This window comes from Pseudorca crassidens, chromosome 19, assembly GCF_039906515.1.
Source record: "Pseudorca crassidens isolate mPseCra1 chromosome 19, mPseCra1.hap1, whole genome shotgun sequence".
NCBI lineage: Eukaryota > Metazoa > Chordata > Mammalia > Artiodactyla > Delphinidae > Pseudorca > Pseudorca crassidens.
In genome coordinates this window covers 51,156,519-51,182,775 of record NC_090314.1, presented here as the reverse complement: position 1 = coordinate 51,182,775, position 26,257 = coordinate 51,156,519, and the positions used below count along the sequence as shown (strand labels likewise).

Below are 26,257 nucleotides of genomic sequence, written 5' to 3'. Positions count from 1 at the left end.
GGTGCGCGGGCTTCTCATTGCGGTGGCTTCTCTTGTTGTGGAGCACGGGCTCTAGGCGCACGGGCTCAGTAATTGTGGCTCGCGGGCTCTAGAGCACAGGCTCAGTAGTTGTGGCACAAAGGCTTAGTTGCTTTGCGACAAGTGGGATCTTCCTGGACCAGGGCTTGAACCCGTGTCCCCTGCATTGGCAGGCAGATTCTTAACCACTGCACCACCAGGGAAGTCCAGCAAGAATTATTGTAAGCAAGCAAAAGGCCAGTAGTCGGAGAACCCAGTATCCAGTTAGTATCTCTTTAAATTTGTAAATATCAGTGTGAGGCTTAAACAGATCTTTGGCTCATTGAGGTGGTGAAGCTTTTGCTAATAGTGAATAAGGGTGTGTGTTCATTAAAGCAACATCACACCAGCCTATTATTACTCTCTTACATAGGGTCTGGGACTAGTATAGTGTAGCAGTTGGCAGAATCAGGGTATCAAGGGGTGAGGAGAGCTGCTTCACTTTCTTGGAACCCGCATATTATAGTTATGCTAAGACGAAATTGTGTCCATGATGATGAGAAACATACCCTATCACATCCTATAGCATCATGTGGAAGGGTTGGCTGACACAAAGTTGGGTAGATGGTACTCAGAACATTGAAGGAGATGGAAATGCTCTCTGCTTGTGATTACAGGGAGTTACACCTGGAAAACACAACAGCTCTATGCTGGACCACCAGTGTGGTCCAGGTAGGTGGGTGTCAACAGGGATGGCCATGAGAAGGTGAAGAAAGACCTCTAGAAGGCAGGTGGCTGGGGGGTGAAGGAAGCCTGCCTAGCAGCATCAGAAAAGCATGTGGGGAAGTGCTCCAGCTCAGAGTGGGACTCAGGGACAGGATGTCAGTTACAAAGCAGGAGTGAGGGTTGGGGGAAGAAGAGATGGGCAAGATGCCCCAGCCCTAGGGGCACTTGAGTAGCTCATCAGTTGCTGTATTCAAGAAACTGAAACTCACATCCAAGAGAAATGGCAACTCAGTCTCAGGAACAAATTGATGTTATGACTAGTGGTATATAGACTGAATGTTTATGGTCTCCCCCACCCCTCACCTTGACGTTAGCCCCAGGATGCCTGGAATTAACCAAGTCCTCCAACTCAACTAGATACTAAAGTCTTGATGACTCCTCACTCATTTGCATCCCTGTAATTATGCTCCTGATCTCTCGTGACCTGGGGAAAGAGAAGAAATTGGAAGATAATAAGTACTGGTATTCCATTTCCTCAAATATTTATCTTTTCACTTAAATTTCTTTTCCCTTTTATTGTATTGTTTCCCGTTTACATATTTCTTTTTGGTTCCTATCTATTGTTTCTCCATTATAGTTTTCCTCTGCAGTTAGTTGGTTCCTGGATGTAATTTCAGAGTATTTGAGAAGTCGAGAATGATGGAGGAGAAATTGAAAGTGTAGGTACAGAAAGAGATGACAGTGGGGGAATGAAATTTATTGTTCCTTTTGTCCAATGTGAAGCCAAAGCTGGAGGCTAGATCATTCAGAAAGAGAATTCAGTGTTTTCTAAACTACCTGCATATAAGAATGACTTGGTGGCGTGACCTGATTCAGTACTTCTGAGGAGAGGATAAAGAATTTATTTTTTGTTTGTTTGTTTGTTTTTTGCGATACGCGGGCCTCTCACTGTTGTGGCCTCTCCCGTTGCGGAGCACAGGCTCCGGACGCGCAGGCTCAGTGGCCATGGCTCACGGGCCCAGCCGCTCCGCGGCATGTGGGATCTTCCCGGACCGGGGCACGAACCCGTGTCCCCTGCATCGGCAGGCGGACTCTCAACCACTGCGCCACCAGGGAAACCCAAGAATTTGTTTTTTTAGCAAACACTCCCCATGACTATAATAAACCAAATATGGGAATCACACTTAAACCTTTTTAAAATAAAGCACCCAAGTTGGACCCATTAGTTCGACTATAGAATTACTGAATATTTTTAGTATTGACAGAGAAAAACACTTTATAAAGTGCTTAAATTTATTTATTTATTTATTTATTTATTCATTTATTTTTGCGGTACACGGGCCTCTCACTCTTGTGGCCTCTCCCGTTGCGGAGCACAGGCTCCGGACGCGCAGGCCCAGCGGCCATGGCTCACGGGCCCAGCCGCTCCGAGGTATGTGGGATATTCCCGGACTGGGGCGCGTAACCATGTCCCCTGCATCGGTAGTCGGACTCTCAACCACTGCGCCACCAGGGAAGCCCATAGATTGTAAGTTTCTTAATAACAAGACCCATGTCGCATTCTTCTCCGAATCCCTAGGGTCAGCGCACCCTCTTTTACAGTGAGTCTAAGCCTTTCAGTGTGACATTTAAAAAAAATAATAAATTTATTTATTTATTTATTTTTGACTGCGTTGGGTCTTCGTTGCTGCGCACGGGCTTTCTCTAGTTGCGGTGTGCAGGCTTCTCATTGCGGTGGCTTCTCTTGTTGTGGAGCATGGGCTGTAGGTGCGCGGGCTTCAGTAGTTGTGGCACATGGGCTCAGTAGTTGTGGCTTGCGGTCTCTAGAGTGCAGGCTCAGTAGTTGTGGCACATGGGCTTAGTTGCTCCGCGGCATGTGGGATCTGCCCGGACTAGGGCTCGAACCCGTGTCCCCTGCATTGGCAGGTGGATTCTTACCACTGTGCCACTAGGGAAGTCCCTTGTGTGACATTTAAAGTCCTCCAGGGCAGAATTCCCCCAGCCTCATCTTCTGCCCCTCCCTTGTATCCCATGCTTGGCCAAATGAAGTTAATTGCATTCCCCCAATGTATTATGTAGTTAACTTTTAATATCTCTTCTTTTTATTGCCTTGGCTCTCTTGAAAATAGAGCTAACGAGATTGTTGGCTATTAGAGTTACATGGACATGGTTATATAATGGCTTCACAATGCCCTTAATAAATGAAATCTAAAATGTTACATCTTTTTGAACCCAGAAACTCATTCTGACTTTTTTCTCTCTGAAGAATTATAACATTTTCTGAAGATCATGTTGTCCTCTTCCTTCTTCTGGATGTTATGCAAGGAACTTTGGTTGAAAATGATGAAGTCCCGACTTAGATAGGATAAATATGCAAGAGTCACGTCTTTCGGAAGGAAAACATTGACTTTTAAAAATCATGCTTGCCTGAAAAACAAACCTGAGTGTTTTTTATATTTATGTGTAAAAATGTGCTGCCATTCTTTGCCCTCATTTGTATGTTGAAAAACGATTGCAAAATTGAAGGTACACCAACTTCAGTGTCATGTGTGTTTAATATGGAAAATAGCATGGCAACGACTGGACTCTTTATGAACACAGGTACGAACTCTGAAAAACTCACTTAATTTTCCAAATGACGCTTTGTCCTTCTTTGTATGTAGATGTGCACCCCTTTTCATTATTCATATGTGTTGCTATTTTATTTACAGTGGAGTTTTGCATAATTTCACCCACTGTCAAATTAGGTTAAGATCCTATATTTTCAGCTACAGATGCATAAACCTAGCGAAAACGAGACGGTCATGGGGAGCTGGGACAGATGCAGTGTATTTCTGCCTAGATTCTTTGGCCCCCAGCCTCTTGTTGAGGTTCTCAGGGTACAGGGATGCTGATGTACCTTGATAGGGTCCTGCCATATTTGAGAAGTAAGGATTTATAAATAGTCCCAACATCCAGGACCCCTCCTGGTTCCTAAGCTCAAAGTGGTGTCGGCAACGAAAGCAGAGGCAGAGTTAACAGGATCTGCGTATAGTCTCTTGGTTGCCAGCCTTCCTGATCTTCTAAAAGGCCCGTTGCTCCACAAATCTAGAGTACTGAAAGGCCTGGGTTGAATCTCTTCTATTTTCTATAAAATTCTGCGTGTCTTTTGAGGTAGGTCATATATCTTTGCACACTTTTAAAATAATTTCTCATCAGTTGTCCCCCTGAGAGCATACTTTTGTACTTGGCACCGTGGAAAAGGTCTCTCTAGTTTCCCGCAGACATGGGGGCCCTGACTGCTTAGTCAATGGAATACGACAATGTATTAGGGGTATCCTTCCCTTGGGAAGTGCATGTCATAAATCTCACTGACAGATGATTCAGGTCTTAAGGCTCCTAAGCACATAACCTCATTATCAGGAGATGATTGTGTAGTAGACTAAGATCTGCTTATAGCCTTGCAGATTATTATAAAGCACCCCCCAATACCTTTTTTTTTTTTTTTTTTTGTGGTATGCGGGCCTCTCACTGTTGTGGCCTCTCCCATTGCGGAGCACAGGCTCCGGACGTGCAGGCTTAGCGGCCATGGCTCATGGGCCTAGCTGCTCCGCGGCACGTGGGATCTTCCCGGACCGGGGCACGAACCTGTGTCCCCTGCATCGGCAGGCGGACTCTCAACCACTGCGCCACCAGGGAAGCCCCCCATACCTATTTTTATTAGAGACTAAATTTCTAACTTGCTCAATTTGTTTGTTTATGGCAGCGCTGCTCTGCCAGTCCTAGGAGAAGACAATTTTACATTTAAATGGAATATTCTAACTTTGCTTAGTAAGTAATGACCTAGAAATTACAGTGCAGGGAAATGGGATTTCAGTGTTTCATGAAAAAAGTTCCTATCAGAAGAGCATCATGTTTTTCATTTTTTGGATAGGTAGGCAGATTTCTACCTGTTCCGTGAAACAGTCTTGTTAGAGGGGGAGGAAACGAAAAAGAAAGGCATTAGCGACCAAGGATGACAGTCATTTTAGGTTTTCTGCTTAATATAATCATGATGAAAATGAATGCCCTCGACCAGAGAAAACATACAGTACTGATGCCTTGGGTTGTGTTCAGAGATCTCTCAGCCTGTGAGAACTTCATGTTACTTGGGTCTAGCTTGGCATTGCAAAGTAACTAGCTCTTTTTATGCCAGCTGATCTGTAAGGGACAGAGGACCACACCTTCTTTGCCCAGATTAACACTGGGTTGAGAATTCAGTGAATTTAAGCGGAGATGGTGGCTTGCAACCACAACTAAAAGCTTGCTTAGAGGGAGAAGGAGAAAAGGAGAGGAAAAATGTGGAAGCAAGAAAGATGGCAATAGGAGGTTGGAAAAGGCTGGCAGCAGGTGCAGGGGATGGAGGGGTACTTGTGGTACATGTGGCGGAGAAGTAGAAGCTCTCTCCGAATTGTTCAATCAGCTCTGTTTCATTGGCACAGATTCTAGAAGTTTCCTAATTCTTGGGTAGAGCATAGATAGGGTGTATTTCCTACGAAGCCAGATTTATATCCAGCAAACATTATCTCAAGTTGCTGTGCCAGACTCATGCATCCTTCTCTGTGTCTTTGTCTCAAGTTTTGTGGATTCGGTACGTGCTTTAGATCTCAGAGCTAGCCAGGCTTTCATGCTTGTTTGGGATACTTTCTAGTTTTGACTTTAAAATGGGATCAGGAAAATTCTGAGAAAGGGAAGTCCCTCTTTTTCTCTGAATTACAGAGTAAATGGACTCATGTTAAAAAATCCTTTTATTCCAGAATGATCCACCTCTGGCTGTACATAAAGCACAAAGTTATCAGAGACATTTTCCTTTGTGCTCTGTGGGCCTGACATGAGTCTGCCTTTGATTCCCAAGGGGGTGTCAGGAAAGCACTGCTTTTCAGATTGGAGGTATAAAAAGGTACTCCATGGAAGGGAATATATTTTATTGATCCATGATTAGTGAGTCTTTTTTATGACATGCTTTGTATTAAATGCGATTTGAAAACCTTCAAAGGAAGATGCGCAGGAATTACTAAGTCACGGCCTGTCGGCATGCCTCCGAATGCAGCCAGAAGCAGGGGAGCAAAAATCTCAGTGTGTAGCAAGATCTCCAAATTCTTGGAGGCACATGACGTGAATCCGTTCAATTTTCTGCTTGTGTTTTTATTTCCAGTGCATTTCCTGACATTTATGTATTTTCTCCTCATAGAAGCACTTATAGTGCCTTGGTACTCAGGCTTATTTTCCAGTATTTCTTCTGATCAAATCAGTAGTCCTCTACTTACATAGTCTGTATGCAGTGGAAGGAAAATCAGAAATGCCTAATGTGGGTCCTAATTCATAAAGAGCCTACTAAGAATCTCACCATCCATGAATAATGCATTGTCCATGAAGTTAACTAGAACATACTCAGCTCCAGTCCATTTGTGGGGAGGGGGCTCTTTTAGGGTCCTTCTGGGTGCACGGGGGAAGGTGGTACTTTGGGAGACCTCTGCACACCTCTCCCTGGCTTCTTCCCTTCCAGGTAGGCTGAGCCTAGGCTTTCTTCTTTATGGTGCTTGTGAGAACTTGGTAGGTGGAAAAAGAACTGCTAGTTTTTCACCCTGTGTTGGATTCATTCACACGTACAGCATAGGATCAATGTCTTTTATCTTGGTGCCAAAGACTTGGGAAAAGCAGATGGTAAATTTCAAAACCCATTTATGTTGTTCCTAACCCCTTTGTATAGCATGGCATTAGGGAAAGAACCAGGTTGCTCTATCAGATGACACCTTATCCAGGTTATGGCTGTTCTTAAATGGCTTTATGTGAAGTCCCACTCTTTTTGTGGTCTTAGAGAAGTTATCTTAAATCTTCCTGTGGCTTAGTTTCCCTACCTCCTTGAAATGTGGCAAAAGTACAGTGTCCATTGGTCTAGTCAGTATTTATCAGGTTCTGGGAATACAGTGGTGAGTGAGCCAGCAAATCCTTCCTTGATGGGGCCTACAGTCTAGAAGGGCCAAGGCAATTAGAGACCTTCCAGAGATAATAACGAGAGGCGAATTCCACATGTAGATGATACATGAGGCCCACAGGAAATGACCTCAAATTGAAGTTAAGATTCACAGTATGAGAGCTTAATATCTGTGAACGCTTGGAACCCAGCAAGGTGAGCTGGTATAACTTGCAGGAAGTATGACTCACTTGTGACTGTAACGAAGAAGGCTTAAACCTAATCATCTGAAGTACCTATATATACTTCGAAAGACTGAAAGGAGAGGCAAGGAAAAATAAAATAAAAATAAAAGGAGAGGGAGAGAGCAAAACAAAACAGCACGTCCCCAGGGCTGTCCCAGGAAGTGAGGAGGTCATAGACCTTTGACATTGTCCAGCTATCATTACATAGAGTTGGGGGGAGAAAACAAAACAAAATAGGGTTTTGGGGATAGAATGAATTTGAATCCCAGTTTTGCCACTTCTTACTAGGTGCTTGACCTTGGACAAGTCACGTTAACCCTCTGAGCTTCAGTGTGCTCATCTTTTAAAGTGTGCCGAGACAGGGAACTATATTCAATATCTTGTAGTAACCTATAATGGAAAAGAATCTGAAAAAGAATAGAGATATATATACATGTATAACTGAATCACTTTGCTGTACACCAGAAACTAACACAACATTGTAAATCAACTATACTGCAATAAAAAAATAAATAAAAGTGGGCTGAGAAAGAGTGGTCGTGTGGTCGTGCCTCAGTGCCTTCTGTGGCCTGTGCACTTAGCAAATGTGGCTCTTCCCTAAGGGATGAAGCTCAGATTTGAACCCAGCAGCTAGGTCTTAATTCTGTTACTCCCAAGACTTCAGCATCCTTGCCTTTTTTTTTTTCTTTTTAAAGATGGGAAAGAGTACAAGGAAGAGCTGCATTTTAATTGTATTACTGCTTAACTGCTGATTGTTTTGATAGATTGAAAAAAGTCCATTGATTCTTCGTGGAGGAGTGCTTGCTGGAGAGTGAGTCAGGCGTCTGCGTTAACTCGTTCAGAAGCTTTTTGTGGCAGATTGATTTAAAAACCTCCCAACAAGATGGGAGGATTTTATTTAATAGAAATATTGTCAGGATGGCATTGAGATTTGGGTGTGGCTTTCAAATCAAGCAATACAAGTTGAATAAAGGTCTTTTCCCTAACAGACAGAAGAATCTTGATGGACTGGGGAAATACTCTCCATCATCTTGCAGGGCTTTGCCTGGGGGAGGTAATATTTGCCTGGAGCACCCTCACCCCCACCAGCAGGCCTGCTGGGGAGAGCTGGTGAAATATGGTCACTAGTACTTTCAACCTACAGGGTTACGTGGTTTACCTGCGTTGAAAGAAATGGGTGTGCTCCCAACTGTATCTATGTGGGTTTCCATCCTGGGTTCTGGGGTCAAGGGCAAATAGGAGAAGGTTGCTAAAGAAAAGAAGAGAGTTTCTGTAGCTCCTTCAAAAGCAGCCTCCAGATTTGTATTCTCCAGCCTGGAAGGAATATGTGGTCTGAGTCTCACATGAAGAGAGTCGCAGTGTTCCTTCTTGACTGTCTTGGTCCTTATTTGGATTCAGTGCTGAAACATCCGGATCAGTTTCACAGAAGAGGTTTTGAGTAGATTCCTTGCAGATCTGAAAGTCACACTTCTGTGAAACTGGTTTTAACACCAATCCAAACCCCACTGGTGTTCCTGTTACATTTTACAGCTATTCATATGCCCCTGTATAAATGACCTCTGCAGAGAAAGAAGAATCACTAGTTCATTGTGCAGGAAGATGGGGCCCTCAGAAATAGCTACAGCTTCTTCAAGACCTGCCACCCGTTCAGAAGGTGCATTGCTTCACCAGAAATCCAGTTTACTTTAGGCAAAATTTTTCTTAAAGGGCCAGCTAGTGACTGTTTTTGGCTTGGCAGGCTACAAGGTCTCTGGCACAATCATTCAATGCTGCCACTGAAGCTCAAAAACAGCCATAGACAATAGGTTAGAGGGATGAGTATGAGACTGCATTTCAATAAAACTCTATTTACCAAATAGGCCATTGGTCCTCAACCTCTGGTTTGCTGACACCTGCATAGATCATCATAAACTTCCTGTACTCTTCGAAGTATGAAAATTATACTTTGGAGTAAGAAACTCATTTGAATATAAATATATGTTTAGAGTTTCTATATTGAAGTATCACAATGTTTTCTTACAACTTATTTAATTTTTATATAAATGTTCCACATTTATTTCCTGAAAATTGGATTTCTCATTTGCATTGTTTGGTAAGGGCACCCATGTTTGATATGAAACAAATTAATTGATAATGTTGGAATTCCTATGCACGTTGAAGTTCACTTTCACTTGCCAACGACGTTCTCAGCACCGTGTTCCGTGCTTCTCTCCTTTGTAGCAAATGCAACTGTGAGGTCCCTTTGACTCCTTAATACCATGGAGGTGCCATTCCAGGCCACTCTCTCCTAGTCCCAATTCCCCCCGGGAGAAGTTCTCCTGGTTGTCTGGAATGAGTTCACATTAATACGCAGGGCTTTGTGGCACTGTGAGATGCTGGCTACTTTACTCCTTTCCCACCATTTACAATTTCTCACTATTAAAACCTCCTCCGACTCCTCTCACAGGAGCGTGTGATCCGGATTTGTCGGATTTTCAAAGTCTTCCTTCATTGCACGTGAACATTGGCTGCACCCGGAGCTTGGCTGCGAACTGATTATTCTCACCAGGACCTGTTAACACAAATTCCATCACTCCCAAGGCTAAAAATAAACCGTATTTAGCACTTGGAAGCAAAATTCCAAGCAAATATATAATCTGATTTGATTGAATCTTTGTTGAAAATGTTCATGGTGGAATCAAATGCTTACTTTTAAGGTGGAAGATGGCATTCCTTCTGTGAACAGGTAGATAGAAATCAATTCCATCTATCAACTGATGTAATCACAGAGATTGATGGATGCCTCAGCATCTGAAATGGCACTATTTCATCTTGTTTAAGAGTGTTCCCCCTTAGGGGCTTCCTTGGTGGCACAGCGGTTAAGAATCCGCCTGCCAATGCGGGGACACGGGTTCAAGCCCTGGTCCGGGAAGATCCCACATGCCGCGGAGCAGCTAGGCCCATGCGCCACAACTACTGAGCCTGTTGTCTAGAGCCCGCGTGCCACAGCTACTGAAGCCTGCGCGCCTAGAGCCGGTACTCCGCAAGAGAAGCCACCGCAATGAAAAGCACGCGCACAGTAACGAAGAGTAGTCTCCACTCGCTGCAACTAGAGAAAGCCTGCGTGCAGCAATGAAGACCCAACGCAGCCAAAAATAAATAAATTAATTTAAAAAAGAAGAGAGAGAGAGAGAGTTGTCCCCCGCCACCCCCTGGGAATTCCTGGGCCTTCCAGTGGTTAGGACTCAGTGGTTAGTACTATGATCCCACAAGCCACGCGGCCAAAAGAAAAACAAAAAAAATAAGAGGGTTCCCCCCCAGTTGTGGCACACAGCCATTGAGGATCAGTCTTCTATTTAAATCATGGTGCTACATGAGAGGACTTAGGAATATTTAGTGTTTGTGTGTCCAGCTAGTGTCTGTGTAATATAAAAACATACTATGCTTAGGAGATAAAAATATTAATATAGTCATTTGTGACAGAATTATAGATGATTTTAAACTTTCTTATAATTTGTTTTACAAATGCTCAATTATGAATATGTATTACTCTAAGAAAAACAGTACAAAAGCTTTCGAAGTTTTTTTTTGTCTGTGACCCACAGTAAGAAATATTGTACAATTTACATCCCGACCCAGTACAAACATGCATTTATGTATTTATACAATTAAAACAAGCGTTTCATGAAGTATTAGTTAACCTTTGTGCTACCTGTCCTTATCTCCTGATGTTTTCTATTTTTCTATTCTATTTTATTGAAGAAAAAGAGAGAAAGGAAGAAGAGAATGAAGGTATTTACCAACTAAAATGACCTCATGAACCCCTGATGCGTAAATTGAAAAATACTGACTATTGTGCAATGGTGCCAGTCTTGTATTTCATGGGTCAGTAAAATTTCAAAAGAAATTTTGGCACTTGATGTAAGATTAACTCTCTGCTGCTGCTCTGTGCCATAAAAAACTTGGAACGTTGAAAGACCTTTATTAGGTGTTTCTACTTTTGATGAACTGTCCCTTTAAGGATCATTGACATAAACAATGCTTCTTCTAAAAAAACTTTCTGTATTGTCTCACCCTGGAGATTTACCCTTCTTACATTTTCTCCCATCTTTTAACCTCCTGTCAGCCTCTTTATACCTTTATTCATGACGGGAACACAGCTTGTTTGGCAGTTTTAGGGGACAGTTAGAAAATATTCCTTGACAGTGCCATGAGTTTGCAGTTTTTAAGTTGTGGTTTTGGCTAGAGAGGGTGAGCGGAATACTAAGAATAGGGGAAAAATGTGCTTCTGTTTAATTACACGGTAATTTGTAAAACAGACCGGATTCTGTGGCCCTTGAATGCTAATGTAGATTTGTCCTTACTTAAAAGCATAAAGCCGGAGGAATGCATAACTCACACATTTCCACACATTTTAGATCTCCAAGGGCTCCACGTGCATCAGTCTGAAAACCTTTTCTTCGTTTATCTTCGAAGTGGTGACTTTTTTGGACAACGGGTTGTATGTCTATTTCATCAGCAACACCTGTATTTACAATGTCCTCTCTTTGGCTCGGTCTGATATTTTCAGTTTCAGATGGCACCAGCCACACCCCTGTATTTCCCCAGTGGATTAACCCTCCAGGAAAGTTCCAGCCATCTGAAACTCTCAGGAAACAAGCTGGGTGTGCCTGATAAGGAAGGTTGAACAAAATCATGTAAATTTTTCTAGGATGTTTTCTGTCATAATAGCTAACATTTTGCTGGGCTTGCTATGTTCTAGAAACTTTGTTACAGGCTTTCTGAACATCAAAGAAAAAAATTTAACTCTAAGAAAAAAATAAATACTCCTCTGCCTTGATCTCTTGAGAGATCTTTGTAAATATCAGCCAGTATAGTGTATCCTACCTATGGATTTCGGCTCTGTGGGACTATTGTTCTCATTTAGCCTATCACTATTTATTGAGTGATTATTATATGCCAGACACTGCTCTGGGCACTAGGGATGTGCAGCCACATGTCAAGGAACGCCTGGGGCCACCAGAAACTTCCTGCTTTCTGCATGGGAGGACCCAGACAATAACGTATAAACATAAAAATATAATGTAATGTCAGGTAGAGATTTAAAAAAGGCAGGATAAAGGAGAAGGGAGTAGGGATGGGAGAAGCAATGGGGAAGGCCTTTGATGAAATGACATTTGAGCTGAGACCTGCATGAATCATGGGAACAAGCCTTGCAGATATTTGGCAAAAGAGCCAATTGCTTCTGCGCTAAATGGCTCTCCCTCTTCTGCTTTTTATAGTTTTCCTGTCTTCTCCTTGCTTGAGCCAGACCAACGGAAGCCAGATCTAGAGAGGAGACAGAGCTACAAGTGTGCCTTAGGGAAGGCAAAGGGCTTAGCTGCAGCTGCAGGGGCAGGTCTGGACACGTGGGTGACGCCGCATAGGGCGAGTGCGGTGGCTGCTATGGTCAGCCAAGCTTGCAGGCAGTTGCATCAGAGGACCACCCAGCCGGGGGAGAAGAGGCATCCAAAGAATAGTCCGGCGGCCAGCAGGCCAGCAGAAGTGCAGTACGGGCTGAATGGGGGTGTTGTCAGCAGAGACCACAGGTGGCACTGCTACTCGGGCTCAGAACAGAACCTGGCTCTCCAAGGGCATGGAGCAGAGCAAGGCTGGAGCACAGAAGCAGAAACTCTGGTTTAAGAGAGCACCTTGATTACATATGTTAAGGAGGTCAAGCGTTTAGTGCTTAGAACCAGGGCTGCAGCTTGGGAATGAGTCTTGCAGCAACTGACTTAATACTGACACTTCAGCTATGGAGCCAGGGTCCTGTGTCCCCTCCTCCTGCTCATATAGGATGACCAGAAACTTCTTTGCATCCCTTTGAATGCCGTCGGCTGTCTGCCGCTCTCTGTTATACTGCCTGTCCATTTACACATGTTGATTGCCTCCTCTGCCCAGGAACTCATTAGCTTACCAGCAAAGGGATGCTCTCAACCCTGTTCAGACAGTTTCCTCTTCCGGCTCTCACAGGCCTATAACATAACCTTTACATTCCCCTTGGCAAAATGCTGTCATCTTTTTTGGGGAGGTAGGCTAGAAGCCAAAAGCACAAGATCTAGACTCAGACCACCTGCTTTGAGCCCTGGCTCCCCTTGGCAAGTGACTCAACCTCAGTTACCTCATCTGTAAAATGGGAATAATAATAGCACCTACCCTGTAGGATTTTTGTGAAGATGAGATCCCCCCACAGTGTCTGGACCCATGAGTGTCACTGCTTTTTACATGTCTTTGTGCCCTCACTAAACTGGGAAGCCCTCCAGGCACGTCCCTGTCCTCATGGGGCTGACATTCTACTGGTGGAGACAGACCATAAGTAAGCGAACACAGAAATAAATAATATAATTTCAGATGGTATTGAGTGTAATAAAGAAAAATCAAATTAGGGTAATATAATCAAGTGACCTAAGGTACCTGTGGGTGTGCGTATGGGTGCTATTTTATTTTATTTTATTTTCATAAATAAGATCTTTGTCACCATTAAAAGTCTGAATTTTAAACAGATTCTTGGACTGGTGGCTCATATCCATCAGCTTGTTCAACTTTAGCACCTGTCTCATCCCCAGTAGCTTTTCTAGAACTACTACCGTTACCATGTAGCTCCATGAGTTTTCCCAATTCAAACTTGGGCTTCTTCAGCTTTTTACTTTTCTAACAAAGACATCATGGAGCAGACAAATAGATTGACAAGCCTTTTCTATGTCTTTTCCAGTGCTGTCTGGAATCCTGCAAACCAGTAATGATATATTAGAATAAACCTACACTTCATTTAATATGGGTGCTATTTTATTTTTAAAATTAATTGATTAATTAGTTTATTTATTTATTTTGCTGCGTTTGGTCTTCGTTGCTGCACGCGGGCTTTCTCCAGTTGTGGCGAGCGGAGGCTACTCTTTGTTGCAGTGCGTGGGCTTCTCATTGCGGTGGCTTCTCTTGTTGTGGAGCACAGGCTCTAGGCGTGCAGGCTTCAGTAGTTGTGGTGTATGGGCTCAGTAGTTGTGGCTCATGTGCTCTAGAGCACAGGCTCAGTAGTTGTGGTGCACGGGCTTAGTTGCTCCACGGCATGTGGGATCTTCCCGGACCAGGGCTTGAACCCATGTCCCCTGCATTCTTAACACTGTGCCACCAGGGAAGTCCCTATGGGTGCTGTTTTGAATAAGATGGATGGAGAAGGCTTTTCTGAGGATTTGACATTTGAACAATGGTAGGATCCAAGTGACAATCTGGAGGACAGCTGTCCAGGTAGAGGGAGACAGAGGGGTCAGCAAGTGCTGGAGTGACCTTGGTGTGTTTGAACGAGGAGGAGAGTAAGGGTAGAGCTGGGTGAACAGGAGGAGCACAGACAGGGTGAAGCGAGGGCAGGGGGAGGAGAGGGGACGGAGGGATGAAGAGGGCAGACTGTGAAGGGCTTCAGGGGTCTGGCCAGGAGTTTGGGGTGTGGCCTTCTTACAGCAGGAGCCACTGAGAGTTATAAGCAGGGGAGTGACATGATTTTTTTTTTTATATATAAATTTATTTATTATTTATTTATTTATTTTTGGCTGCGTTGGGTCTTCGTTGCTGCGCGCAGACTTTCTCTAGTTGCAGCGAGCGGGGGCTACTCTTCCTTGCGGTGCGCGGGCTTCTCATTGCAGTGGCTTCTCTTGTTGTGGAGTATGGGCTGTAGGCGCGCAGGCTTCAGTAGTTGCAGCACGCGGGCTCAGTAGCTGTGACTCACGGGCTTAGTTGTTCCACGGCATGTGGGATCTTCCCGGACCAGGGCTCAAACCTGTGTCCCCTGCATTGGCAGGTGGATTCTTAACCACTGCACCACCAGGGAAGCCCACAGTGGTTGTTTTTGATATGCTTGTTTTGGAGGTGGGAAGGTTTTCACTCTGGACATCCACTGATAGACCTGCAAGATTATGAATCTTGACATGTAGTCAAACCGTGCACCTCAGATTGGGACTTGAACCCATGCGTCCAGGACTTGAACCCGGCCAAACCCCACAGTCTTCCAGCTGAGATCACAGCTGGTTTCAGGACTTAATGAAGCTCAGGTTCTTGACGTCTCATCGCGGAAAGAATTCAGTGAGAGACAAAGTGATAGGTAAGAAGTGGACTTATTTAGAGAGAAACACACTCCACAGACAGAGTGTGGGCCACCTCAGAAGGTTAGAAAGGCCGAGTGACATGATTTGATTTATGTCTCTTTGCTGTATGGAAAGTTGAGGCAAGAGGAAGAGTAGGGATAGAAGGGCACCAGGGATTCTTGGACTTCAGGGATGTTGAGGTTCAGGGATTTGTTCTGGTGGCCTTTCGGGGGAGGTGGGGTGCTCAGTTAGTTTGATGATAGCCTTCTGTGGTAGGTCTGATAGTGTCCCCTCAAAATTCATGTCCACCCAGAACCTCAGAATGTGACCTTAATTGGAAATAGGGTTTTTGCAGATGTAGTCACTTAAGAACCTCGAGATGAAATCATCCTGGATATAGGGTGACTGGGATCCTTACATGAAGAGAGGACACAGACACAGAGAAGATGGCCTTGTGAAGGCAGAGGCAGAGGTTGGGGACATGCAGCTGTAAGTCAAGGAATGTCTGGGGCCACCGGAAGCTGGAAGAGGCAGGAAGGATTCTTCCCTAGGGCCTTCAGGGGGAGTGTGGCCCTGCTGACACCTTGATTTTGGACTTCTATCTTCCAGAGCTGTGAGAGAATAACATTTCTGTTGCTTTAAGTGACTCAGGTGGTATTATTACTCTGTTATTGCAGCCACAGGAAACTAATGCAGTTCCTAAGGGTCTTTGGTCTCTTAGGAGATTGCACTGGGGTGGAGGGTGGGAGTCTTTTCAGGAGCTTTGACATCTCTTTAGACCTCCCTTAACATCAGGGAGGGTGGTCTTAACCAGGAACTTGAAGGAGCATTAGTAGCCCAGAGGAGGCGTCTGATGAATGTTGGTTGAATGAATGAATGAATGCATGAATGAGTGAGTGAGTGAATGAATAGGCCTGTCTGTGAATGAATAGGGCCGTGATCTGCCCTGACCATCATTAAATAGCCCCAATTGTGATAATTATAAGCTGCCATCTACAGTGGCATGGATGCCCCTTCTGCCATGTGCCTTCTAAGCTCCTGCAGGTTGAGAAACCAGATTAATTAAGATCTTTGGTAGAATTTGGATGAGAAGGATGGAGTTCCTGAGTGAGAGCCTAAGTGACTTTCGAATGCATAGAATGTGTGGATTTTAGAATCTGGACTTTTAACACTGATTTTCTGAGCTCAGAGGTAATTTTTTTCTTCCTTCCTTTTACATGTTCATTTAGCTGGGTCAAATTAGGAGAACTGGAGAAGCAATCCAGACATATAATCCTCTGCCTCAGCAACAAAAAGCAGTCCTGCTGATGGTTTATTGCTACTAATTTTTTTGTTTTGTTTTGTTTAGAGGTTGAAACTGCTGAACAGTGAGAGGAAACTCCAGGCCACAAAAACTTTATTTTATCGTAATCCTGCCAGGGGCCCACCCCCTCTGCTACTATAAATTTCTCTTGGCCTGTCCTGTAGAAAGTGTACATGGCCTGAGATCAAGCTTTTTTTTTTTTTTTTAATTAAACTAATGGACTGCACTCTCCTCCATAAAACACGGGTCCAGGTGGTGATGCCCTGCTGAGCATCGGTCTCTCCCAGGAAGCCTGGCCCTTTGTCTTAGTGATACAAATTCCTGGTCACGTCTGGACACACAGTAGGTACTGAATGAATGCTTCTTTAATTGAAATCAGGGCTGAAATGCAAAACTGGTTGGGCATGTGTACCTGGACAGTGTCCATTTCTATGTCAGTTTCTCTCCTGTGTAGTTGATGAGCTTCCTAATGTTGATTTTTAAAAGAACCAAGAACTGTATTTAGTTAATTTAAAAAAATGCAGACTAGGATTCAGAACAGCTGTGTTTGCTGTTGGCATGGCTGTTATCCTCCTCATGCTGGTGTTTTGTCACAACAGTACCACATTGTAGAAACAAAAGTTTAGAAAGAGGGGCGGAAGGAGGGGGTGGGATGAATTGGGAGATTGGGATTGACATATATACACTAATATGTATAAAATAGATAATAATAAGAACCTGCTGTATGAAAAATAAATAAATAAAATAAAATTCAAGGAAAAAAAAAGGAAAAAGGATGACTTTTCATCCTCCAGCTACCAGTACAACCTGCAGCCTCAGCTCACAGTACTTAATTTTGTATCTGGTAATAGGGCGCAGAGACAATTCTTTTTTTTTTTTTTTTTAACATCTTTATTGGAGTATAATTGCTTTACAATATTGTGTTAGTTTCTGCTGTATAACAAAGTGAATCAGCTCTGCATATGCACATCCCCACATCCCCTCCCTCTTGTGCCTCCCTTCCACCCTCTTTTTCCCACCCCTCTAGATGGTCACAAAGCACCGAGCTGATCTCCCTGTGCTATGCGGCTGCTTCCCACTAGCTATCTTACATTTAGTAGTGTATATATGTCAATGCTACTCTTTCACTTCTTCCCAGCTTACCCTTCCCCCTCCCTGTGTCCTCAAGTCCATTCTCTACGTCTGTGCCTTTATTCCTGTCCTGCCCCTAGGTTCATCAGAACCTTTTTTTTTAATTTAGATTCCATATATATGTGTTAGCATACGGTATTTGTTTTTCTCAGAGATAATTCTGTGAAGCAGATGTGTGAAGGGCTGATCCTTATGGAAGCTAACTTTTTTTGTTTTTTTAATTTATTTTTATTTATTTTTGGCTGCATTGGGTCTTTGTTCCTGTGTGCGGGCTTTCTTTAGTTGCAGTGAGCTAGGGCTACTCTTTTGTTGCAGTGCGCTTCTCTTGTTGCGGAGCATAGGTTCTAGGTGCGCAGGCTTCAGTAGTTGTGGCACACGGGCTCAGTAATTGTTGCTTGCGGGCTCTAGAGCGTAGGCTCAGTAGTTGTGGCGCATGGGTTTAGTTGCTCCGTGGCATGTGGGATCTTCCTGGACCGGGGCTCAAACCCATGTCCGCTGCATTGGCAGGCGGATTCTTAACCACTGCGCCACCAGGGAAGCCCTGGAAGCTAATTTCTTATAGAAATAAATATATTCTGCAGCCCTGGGAAGGGGCATGAAATTATTCTAAGACGCTTCCTTTTTGAGTGCGTTTGAATATGTTCATGGGTTGTGTAGAATTTTTTGCATCCCGTTATCCAATGTATCACCTTTTGACACATTTCTTGTTTATAAGTATCCCAGCCAGTGATGAATAGAGAAAGAAGATAAAGGAAAAAAATAAAATGAGCAGGAAAACAAAAGAAGCAAACAAGCAAGTCAAAAAAAAAGGGGGGGGGGATCTTCCCTGGTGGCACAGTGGTTGAGAATCCACCTGCCAATGCAGGGGACACGGGTTCCATCCCTGGTCAACATGCCGTGGAGCAACTAAGCCCATGAGCCACAACTACTGAGCCTTCACTCTAGAGCCCGCGAGCCACAACTACTTACTGAAGCCCGTGCGCCTAGAGCCCGTGTTCACAACAAGAGAAGCCCTCACACCGCAATGAAGAGTAGCCGCCGGTCACCGCAACTACAGAAAACCCGCGTGCAGCAATGAAGACCCAACTCAGACAAAAAAAACCCAAAATCCCCACAAAACCCAAAACCTCTTTCCCAGTAGGTAATAACTTTGGATGTAAAACTTATCAGGCAGGCAGGAGGAGAGTGAAAAGTCTGCCTAAAATGAGAGCTGTCTGTAGGCTGCATTCAGGTTATCACAGGTCACCTGCAGGCTGGAACACAGCCAAAACTAGGGTGAGGCTAGTGAGACACGCCCCTGGGGACCCAAATTGAAGGGGCATCCCCCAAACTCAATAATCACAATGAATAATATTTTTAATCCATTGTATTTTAAAAATCATCATTAATGCAAAATATTCCCATGCTGAATAACGTATCAAAATGTCGAGTGCAGGATCTGACACTGCACTGGCAAACTCAAACTCATTCACCTCTCTCTAACCAGAACGTCACTGAGCTCTCAAAAGGAAAAGTTTCTCCTTACTCTAAGCCTGGCTTTGCTCTGGGTTTGAATTCTAGCTCCTTTAGGACCAGCTCTATGAACTCAGGCTCACGACTCAACCTTTCTGAGCTTCCTTTTGTAAAATAAAGATAGCGCTTTCCGTTGCAGGGCTCTGGGGTGGTTTAAAAAATATGCCTGTGATATACTGGGCACATAGTAGATGCCCAATAAACCATAGCATTGAATAATTCATAGTTACTCACAGAGAATTCAGTTCTTCAGGAGACCCAAGCAGGTCCTGCCTCTTACACGAGTCTCTTACACATCTGTCAGGGTTAACACAGCTCTGCTTTCACTTTATAGAATGTCTCAGAGTATAGCCTGGTGCCTGCGCTTTGAACACTCATACATCCGTTCAACTGCTCAGTAACCGATTTCCTGTTTAGTCGTAGCTCCTTGCCTGGGCCGGGCCACGGATGGCAAGTTGATATCTCTGTACCTCCCTCTCAGAGCAACTCGGCCTTCCGAAGCCATCCAAAAGTTAGGTTTGGTAGCAGCTTTTATTTATTAAGGCCTCCTCCATCATTGTGAGTCTCTCTTGAGTGCATTTCCACACCTGATGGTTCATCAGGATGACGCCTCACCCTTATTGTCACTTAAACTGTCCACAATCCTGAACTGGCCTCTGATTTGCTCCGCAGAGATGGGGCCATATTCCATGACACAGGACTGAAGCTGGGGGCCGAGTGGAAATCACATGGGCAGGAGGGTCGAGTGGGAATCCGGTTACTATTTGATACAGAAAACTGCAAAGCCCCCCACCCATTTTCTCCTATTGTCCAAGGCTGGTGGGACCAACCGTTTTTTCAGCCTTTCTTCTAATCTGATCATAGCTTCAGAGATGACAAAGCAGAGCCCTCACTTCAGATATTCTCCTCCTTAGTTCTAAGGATGCAAAATGAGATGGGAGAATGACAGGAGAGTGTCACTCAAACAACTTATTAGATTTTGGGGAGGGAGGTCTTAGTTATCATGAATGGGTCGTACGTTTTGAACATTCATCACTGCGTCCTGCTCTTCAGCGAGAGACAGTTTGTAAAATAGGAACGACATACTTCTGGCTTCAGTTGTGTGTGCTTTGGACTTAAGCTCTTATTTTCCACTTAATTAGTTAATAGGAATGTATCAAGCTAGGCGCAAAATGATACAAAAGATTAGGAGAACGGGATTTTTGACCCTGAAGGTTTATGACGTAGTTGGGGAGAATAAATTGTGCTCGAGCTGAGCCTTTAGGCTGATACTCCTACTGCATTTATATATTCTCTCATTTCTGCCCTAGAAATGTTGCTCAAGTTTGGCCTCTTCCTCTTTCACACTCTTGTTTTAGGGCTGTCGGCCCTCACTTACTGCCCGGGCTAGGGCAGGGCCCTACCAAGCTCTGTGGGAGCCTTGAGGCAAAGAAAACTGTGCACCCCTGTGTCCACTTATCAAAATATCCTCCCATGTTGACAACCAGGTGGGAAAAGTTAATAAAAGCTCTACAACAAAAAAATACAACTCTATGTAAAGCCTCATGTTGTCCAATCTGTTCCTATATCATTGCCCACCCTTGTAAACCCACCCAGCATGGTGAGGGCTGGGGGGTGGACAGGTGGGGTGGTGCTTGCAGTTTCATAATAAAGCAGGGTGGTAAACCAAAGGGTAACATTCTGTCTTTACTTACATAATTTTTTTTTTCCATCGTGGACTTTCTTGGCTTTAATTTTGATTTCTAAAAAAATATTGCATTAAAATAATATTCATCTGAATCGCTGAGTTCTTTGGCGTCCCCGTAAATTTTGTACCTCCCTCTCTCCGTACCTAATCCTGGCTATGACCTGCTGCAAAAGCCCATTCCAGGCTGTTAGGTGCACAGCTGACAGTGACCTTGCTAACAGACCAACAGTGATCATGTCACTTCCGCATTTGCTCCTGATTGTCTAAGAGGTAAAATCCAGCCCTGTTGGCCTGGCTGCAAGCCTCTTCACAGTCTGGGCCTCCACTTACCTCAACAGGGCATCTGCCCCACCTGGCCCTGTTCCTTCCTCATCACGCCTCTTCAGGACTGCGTCTTTGCCCACACCACAACTTCTGCCCGAGTTTCGCTCCTGTCCCCAAACTCCTTCACCTTGGACGTCCCTGCTTAGCTCTTGAGTTCTACCTGGGATAACAGCTCCCGGCTGGGCTGCCTTTTTGAGTTCCCCAAGTAGGCTTAATTGCTGTTTTCCCATAGAAATTTATTTGTTTCCACTCGATTCCTATCCTGGCTGTTACACTCACGATTCCACTGTGATTTATCTGTTTACCTGTGTCCCCAGTTACACTGCCTGCTCTCCTTGAGGAGAGCAACCGGGCTTTTCATGTCAAATGAATAATGAATACAGCTGGATACAGTGAAAAAAAGCAGTAACAGCAACTATGAAATAATTCATGGAAAACAATAGAACAGCCTAGCGGGCTCTGCTCTTAATGTCAGGCAATTCTGAGTTCAAATGTTGGTTGTCCTTAGCTAGCTTTGTGACACTAAAATTTTCAGATTTTTACTATGGAAACTTTCAAACATAAGCAAAAGTAGAGAGACCCAGGACTTCCCTGGTGGGCCAGTGCTTAAGACTTTGCTTTCTAATGCAGCGGGTGCAGGTTCAGTACCTGGTCAGGGAGCTAAGATCCCACATGCCAAAAAACCAAAACATAAAACACAAGCAATATTGTAACAAATTCAATAAAGACTTCTTTTTTTTTTTTTTTTTTGCGGTACGCGGGCCTCCCACTGCTGTGGCCTCTCCCGTTGCAGAGCACAGGCTCCGGACGCGCAGGCTCAGCGGCCATGGCTCACGGGCTCAGCCGCTCCGCGGCATGTGGGATCCTCCCGGACTGGGGCACGAACCCGTGTCCCCTGCATCAGCAGGCGGACCCTCAACCACTGCGCAACCAGGGAAGCCCAAGACTTATTTTTTTTGAGATTTATTTATTTATTTGTTTGTTTTTTGGAGGCGTTGGGTCTTTGTTGCTGCACGCGGACTTTCTCTTGTTGCAGCGAGCGGGGGGCTACTCTTCTTTGCGGTGTACGGGCTTCTCATTGTGGTGGCTTGTCTTGTTGCGGAGTACAGGCTCTAGGCGCGCGGGCTCAGTAGTTGCGGCACATGGGCTCAGTAGTTGTGGCATGCGGGCTCAGTAGTTGTGGCACGCAGGCTCAGTAGTTGTGGCTCGTGGGCTCTAGAGCGCAGGCTCAGTAGTTGTGGTGCACAGGCTTAGTTGCTCCGCGGCATGTGGGATCTTCCTGGACCAGGGCTCAAACCCGTGTCCCCTGCATTGGCAGACGGATTCTTAACCACTGAGCCACCAGGGAAGCCCAATAAAGACTTTTTAAAAAAAGGAGAGAGACCCCTCTGATGAACCCACATGGGGCCCACCCCGAATGCCCCACCCTCCACTCCTATCCTTGGATTGTTTTTGAAGCAAATTCCAGACAACATATTATTCCAAATAGAATTATTTCAATAAGAACATTAAACTTTTAATTGATTGCAAACTCAATATGAACCACGTGCAAAAAAGAGCTGTCAGGGGGTTTGGGTCATGGGGAGGCCCTTTTAAAGCAAGTCTTGAAGGATGAATACGGATTTTGGCAAAGAAAGGTTGTAAGTCGGAAGCTGTAAGTCATGTGTGCGCAAGGGGTCAACAGATTGTTTTTGCTGGAACAGGGGTCAGGGCAGGGAGAGGGAATGGGAAGGAAAACCTAGGTGTGGAACAGATGGGGGGCCAGGCCCTTGATGCTTTAGGGGCAGCCTTTTAGGTGTGGGGGGGGCTGGGGGAATCTTTTAGTTTTAGGTAACAATGTGTTCCTTTGAAGGTCTGCACTCAATTGTGACAGGGGGCTGAGGACAGTAGTAATATTGATTCAGTGCCCTTCAACTGTCTCTCAGAGCATTTTCCTTGTTTACTGATTTCTCCTTTAACAGCAAAAGCAATCGTCACTGGACATTTAAAGAACTGACTCCTCTGCCAACCACCAGGCTTTAGTGGAGGAGAAATGAGAACTCAGTTTTCCATGCTGAGCCCTACACTAAGATGACCTGGCAACTGTGTATTTTATCCCACTGGGTTTAATCCTTATTATGAATAACAGAGCGAAGCTTTGTTATTCACAGGAGTTGCATTTCTGCTGCTGGGAGAATTAGCTGCAATCTTATTCGCAAGGTGCCTTCTGATGCAATGAGGTCTTTTGAAGTGTGCATAAATAGAGGCTATTGTTTAGGCCTTCGGAGGTAAGGCTTAGATTGCTCCAGAAGTTCCAGTCTGACTCTAGGTATCTTTGTTTGGCTGATTCTTTTTTTTTTCTCCCTGGGGCCACAAGTAGTAGTTTTCTCCATATGGCTTTAGCGACTTGCCTCTTCATCACCTCCTGAAACTAGGGCACAACCAACACTTTTTCTGTAGGCTTTTCTGCTTAGAGGAGGAGGAAATTGTTCTGAGTCCAAAAAACAGAATGGAGAAAAAAATGTGCAAGTTTAACTAGGATATCACACAGAAATGGAGCCTTTGGTAAAGAAATAATTTTGTTTCTGATTAAGATTTTTTTTTTAAGCTAGGAGAAATAGAAGCATAGTAAAGAGTGAGCCTATTAATTTATTGCCACCTGGAATCTCTTAGGAGACTTTAGGATCTCTGAAGGAGAGAACTGATCATTTGTTTAAGTCTTCGAAGCTCGCACACCCCAGTTCCCCAGCACAATAAGCCTTTCTGGGCCTTTGGAGCAGCGGATGTGAAACTTCGTCTTCAAAACCGCAGAGAGAAGTCTCCTTTCTTTGAAGGTGTTTATTTTCTGAAGTTTTTACCTGGGATCCCAGCTAACACACATGGCTGTTTTTTGGTTTTTTAATTTTTTTCTTGCAATGAGAAATTTTAAGATCTACTCTCTCAGCAGCTTTCAAATGTACAATCGAGTACTGTTACCCACGGTCTCCACAGCAATACATCACATCCCCAGGACTTCTCTCACCACACTGCTTTTCTGGAAAGGCTTATTGAAAATGATTTGTGGGTTTAATCTGGGTGTTTTCTTTTGATCACCTCGGTCTGCATGTGTCCCTAATTGTATGGCTGTCTGAGGTTCTTCCACCCAGAGTGAAGTGATTTTCTCATCTGGAACCAGATGCTTCCAGAATCGGGGCGGCTTCCTCGACTTGTGGGAGGGGGTACCAGGCTTCTCCAGGACCCAGGAAGCTGCCCTTTGTAGGTGCTTCACACTTGCTTTATTCACGACTCCGTCTTCATAATGTTACCTCCGTTTCTCCCCTCCACTGGATCTGTTTAGAGCCACCGGGCCATTCTCTCCTCTTTTGTGACTCTGTGAATCTAAGACTAGAATCTAGTCCTTCCCAATGGCTAAGATCTTCTGCTGCAAAGTCCTTTCTCACCATCCACAGACAAAATCACCATTAAGCCATGTTTACTGAACTGCAAAGGTGGGTGCATCATCTCCTTCAATCACTAACACTTTTATCTCTTTGCTCTTCCCCCTGCCACCTGTGCGTTGTCACCCAAGCGATTAAAACCATTTGGTTGTAATTCTTCGATTTGCACTGCCCTTCTAAGGGGTGTCCATGTTGACACAGCAAAGTCCCTTCTCTTGCCTTTTCTCCTCCGCCATGTTTGAGCTTGGCTTAAAGGCTTGGTATTTGGAAGAAGTTAAAAGTGACCCAGTGACTTGCTTTGGACGATGCTGATACACACATCTTTTGAAGCCTTAGCCTGGGGAGTGTCAATTTAATTTGGATTCTGTCAGCTTGTTGCATTCTGACCACCCGTTTTGAGGGCTTGCTGAGAACCTGAGATTATGTGTTAAACTGCCACTGGAATAAACACAACACTTTTCTTGAAAGGGAAAAGGACTTTTTAAAGAAAGTAATAAGCATACCTCTATATTTTCTTGACAGATATCAAAGAAAAAAAAATCTTCCTGTTTTTACCTTGCCAAGACATCTAACGTCGCTGGGAGGCTTTGCTTGCATGAGAACTTCAACATTATAATCTAGAAATTTCAAGCTCAACAACTTTCTCTGTCTGGGGATGGGGAAAAGGGGTGATAAAATAGTTTTCTATGCAGCTGGTTACCAAAATAGTCAAATATGAAAGCTATTTCATCTCCTTTTAAAAGGTTAGTCTTTTGATATATGAATCACAATTGATGCTAAAAGGAAAGTGTTAGAAACAAACTTTTTTTCTCTGCTAGTTCAGGTTTTGAATGTTTTAATTACTTAACTGTTTATTTTTCTGGCAGTGAGGTTAGTACTGGTAGCCAGTGATTACCAACAATTAAAAAAAACAAGTCATCTAAGACAACACACACCCAGAAAACCCAATTAAAATCACACTTCGTTTTTTGCTTTTATGGTTTAGAAGTAAATTCTGAATCAGTTTCATGATTCTTGTGGTATTTTTCCAAATTAATGACTTTGGACATTTGGACACTGAGCTGTGTGAATGCTGAATGTGTTTTCTTCCCTTTGCTATCAATTAGGTATTTAAGAATGCATCTTATGAAGAAATAGCCACCTAAAAATACGCCAAAGGCCACAGTCCTGTATCCTTCCTCAGACGGAATACTGCAAGGGAGACTTAAAAAAATTGCGGTTATATGTGTCATAAAATCTACATTTTAAACTTTTTTAAGTGTACAGTTCAGTGGCATTAAGTACATTCATAATGCTGTGCAACCATCAACACTACGCATCTCCAGAACTTTTTCGTCAACCCAAACAGAAACTCATTAAACACTAACTCCTTGTGCCCCCTTTAAACAGATTGTTATATACATTAAACACTAACCCATTAAACACTAACTCCTTGTTAAACCCATTAAACACTAACTCCTTGTGCCCCCTTTCCCCAGCCCCTGGCAGCCACCATTCTATTGTACTTTCTGTTTCTATGAATTTGACTATTCAAGGTACCTCATATAAGTGGCATCATGCGTCTGGATTATTTCACTGAGCATAATGCTTTGTAGGTTCATCCATGTGGTAGCATCTGTCAGAATCTCCTTCCTTTACAAGGCTGGATAATATTCCATTGTATGTAGGTACCACATTCTGTTTATCCACTCATCTGTCAGTCAATGCACAGGAGACTTTTAAATTTAATTTTTGCTCTCATCACACACATACACAAAAAGGTAACCACGAGAAGAAATATGTTAATTAGCTTGGCTGTAGTAATCATTTCATTGTGTATATGTATCTGAAATCATCATCTCAAATGCCTTAAGTACCTATAATTTTTATTTAAAAAAATAGAATAGTATAAAAA

At 43.9% G+C, this 26,257-nt stretch overlaps 1 protein-coding gene across 4 annotated transcripts in view; it reads left to right on the top strand.

Annotated features, from left to right (window-relative positions):
• The window catches only part of PITPNC1 (phosphatidylinositol transfer protein cytoplasmic 1), a 265,455-nt gene that overhangs the window by 32,825 nt on the left and 206,373 nt on the right, over positions 1–26,257 (top strand). The window lies entirely within an intron of this gene.